This window comes from Mustela lutreola, chromosome 10 (genome assembly GCF_030435805.1).
Source record: "Mustela lutreola isolate mMusLut2 chromosome 10, mMusLut2.pri, whole genome shotgun sequence".
NCBI lineage: Eukaryota > Metazoa > Chordata > Mammalia > Carnivora > Mustelidae > Mustela > Mustela lutreola.
This window is the reverse complement of record NC_081299.1, coordinates 82572962-82576392: the sequence shown is the minus strand read 5'-3', so window position 1 is coordinate 82576392 and position 3431 is coordinate 82572962. Positions and strand designations below refer to the sequence as shown.

The window sequence follows — 3431 nt, the reverse complement described above, 5'->3', positions numbered from 1 at the left end:
CCTTGCTTTTTTTGAAAGTCCAATCTTTCTCATGGTACCAGGAACGCATGTTCCATCTTAAGGCTCCACCCTCTTCTACAACCTTAACATTTTCTACAGGTGGCAGCTGTTTCTCAGCAACAACCCTCTCTCATAGAAGGAAAGCAAGAAAAATCTTGGTCATTTAGCTATCTCTGAGTTTTTTAACCATCTATGGCTCTGTTTCCTCACATTTAAATTGGAGATCACAATATAACAAAAATGCCTACATCATAGGTTTGTTGTGAGGACTAAATGAATTAATTTATGTGAAGTGCTTAGAAAAGTTCATGGCACATAGCAAGTGCTATAGAATTGTTTGCTGTTATTTTGCTATTATTCACATTCCATCATGTGTATATTGGTTCTAAGTCTTATCACAATCCAACTTGTATCATGGTTAAATATGTACATGACAGAGTGGTCCCAGATGAAGTGGTAGCCTAAACAGTTGGAAGGCTCTGTATCCCCAGGGTCATGGCCAACAGTGAATGCACCTTATTGTCATCAAGCTTGATGGTGTCCAGCGCAGCCTGGTGGGAGAGATCATTAAGTGTTTTGAGCAAAAGGGATTCTGCCTGATTGCTACGAAATTAATTCAAGCTCCTGAAGACCTTCTCAAGGGATACTACATTGACCTAAAGGACCATCCATTCTTTGCCAGCCTGGTAAAGAACATGCAATCAGGGCCTGTGGTTGCCATGGTCTAGGAGAGGCTGAATGTGGTGAAGACAGGCCTAGAGAGCCCATATAGACTGCAAGCCTGGGACCCTTCATGGGGACCTTCACATCCACATTGTCAGGAACATTATCCATGACAGCGATTCTGTGAGAGTGCAAAAAAGGAGACTGGCTTGTGGTTTCAGCCCGAGGAGCTGGTGGATTACAAGAGCTTTGCTCAGAACCATGTCTGTGAGTGACAACAGAACAGACCTCAGAACTTTGTTTACTCCATAACCTCTCTTTCTCATGGGGAGGTGGTCAGCCTCTAGGAAATCAAGTTATTTTTAAGAACTCCCTTATAATCTGGAGGCAAATCTTGGAGCTGGGAGTGGTCCCTTTATAGTATTATGTGCTACCTTTAGATGAAAATACTGTATTTCCCTCCCAAAAAAATATGTACCTGACAGACTATGTTGAAAATTTCTTAAGGACTACCACAGTGTCTTATTTATGTATCTCCCACAATGCTTTGCACATGGGAGTTTGCAAGTAATGTTACTTAATTGAATTGTTAAACTGCTTGCATTAGTAAAATTCTGCTCTCTATTTCTTCTACTTTTTATACTTCTTGCTAAATTTTACTTTCATAGGCTCAAATATAATAATAAATTAGGGTGACATATAAAACTGCTGGTTCTTGAAAATTAAGCCCTGGAAGTATTTTAATTTTATTATGAACCAAGAAGCTGTGTCATTTTTTTTCCTAAGAAATTAATTATACCTTTAGATGAGAGGCTATCATAACGTGATTTCTAGACCACTGATGGCCCACAAGTGCCCTCTGAGTGGTCTTCAGGCTCATCGCTTGTAGTTTGCAGGTTTATAATAAGACACCATCTGTGCTTTTGTTGCTGCCATGACTTCATAATCTATTTACGATGGTCAATAAAATTCAACTATTACTTCAAGGGTACACCATTCATGCCATTAATTCTAAAATTTATTTTATTCTTCTGCTGAGAAAAAGTGGACAGATGAGCAGGTTCACTGGATTTTATGTACCACAACTGACCTGCAGATTGGTCAAGTGTGGTAGCCATTCCTTCAGATAGCCTCTGGGTGGGAAAGGCTTAAACCCTCAAACTTTCCAACCTAATCTGTGTCATCACAAACCTAAGGTTTGTGCATAGGACTGTACCCATCTCTTTGAATCAAAGACAGAAATAGACATAAGTACCAACAATAAAGGACAGAAACCAAAAACTGAGAGTCATCTGAGGCTACAGACACATGACCAAGACATGAATGGTGTTTTCTGTTCTGTAGAACTTACTCAGATAACTCCAACTAACCCATGTTGTGCCTGGTATTATTTATTTTCCCCCATTTAAATGTAAGCCTCAGTTACTCTAGAAACCAGCTTGATAATGCATAACTTCTCCATTAGGAATATTTTTATGGAGCCCATCGTTATGAATTCATTTGCTATTCACTGTAATAGCACATATCATAATGAATTCATTTAGTATTCATGGGGATAACACAAACACCATTTAGTAACTGGTTAATGAACTGAGTGGGGCTCTTTATCCTTCCTGGGTTTTATAAGAAACAATGCTCATTTATTTAAATCATCAACTTCTTTTTCAGCTTCATTTTGTACATACACTATTTCTTGTTCCCCAATGTCCAAGTATAATGCTGAGGTAAAGGACAGCTTTCTTTGGATAAAAGGAACCCAACAACAAAGGGCCCCGAGACATGGAGACTGGGCAATTGAGTGTAATTATGTTTCAGTTCATTGCAGACCAGTTTTGACAGTTTTATCCTGAAAATTAAAAATCACCAAAGAAATAATACTATTTATGCACCAGGCTCTGAGCTAAACTAAAAGCACCATTAGTAAGACCACTATGCAGGTTAAAAAACAAAAATAACAAAGTACCAAAAAACTAAGTTATTTGTTCAAAATCACATGACAAATAACTGAAGAATGTGGAGTTCAAACCCAAGAAGTCTGATTCCAGATCTGTGGCATTCACAGTGTTCTAAGCCACATGTTATCTTAGTTATCACTATTTTAGTTTTCCTTCTTTGTAAAATGATGATACATGTGTATCTTAACTAATAAAATCCTCTTGAAGCAATTTGTAAAGTTAAAACACCAAATAGCTTCAGTAACCCATAGTAAATTACCAAACCAAGAACTGACATAAGCCAACCTCAGTCTGTGCATCATTTGGCTGGCAATTAGTTAATAGTTTTCAAGAGGCACACAAACTAAGAATTCAGGACAAATTTTGTCTGGAGTCCATGTTCTCAAGGTAGTATAGGACATATTCCAAAATAAAATATGTCATATTCTTTTAAATAGGAAAGAAAAATATAGAAAAGAGAAAAAATAGGGTCTCACTAGCAAGGTTAAGATCATAAGGGAAAGTCAAGTATGATAGGGGGTTATTATTGTAGATTTCCTCTTACCAAATAACATCGAATAACATCTGCAAGCCAAACAAAAATGTACATGCAAAAAACTAAAGTCGGGAGGGAAGAAAGGATAGACTCCCTCCCTTTTATACATGTGCACAAATTATTGGTCATCGATTTCACCCAAGAGATAGACGGACCTTAAGAACGTGTGTGAATGAAAAAGCATTTGAAGGAAATGGGATCCGTGACTGCCAAGAGGTTAGAGAAGCCAGGGGAAGGGAGGAGAATTACTTATTCATGTATAGTCTTAGTTTTTCTAG

The 3431-nt window shown here is 37.7% G+C and overlaps 1 pseudogene; it reads left to right on the top strand.

The window, feature by feature from the left end:
• The first annotated feature begins 495 nt into the window (after positions 1–495).
• On the top strand, positions 496–938 carry LOC131810404 (nucleoside diphosphate kinase A-like; annotated as a pseudogene).
• The last annotated feature ends 2493 nt before the right edge of the window (positions 939–3431 follow it).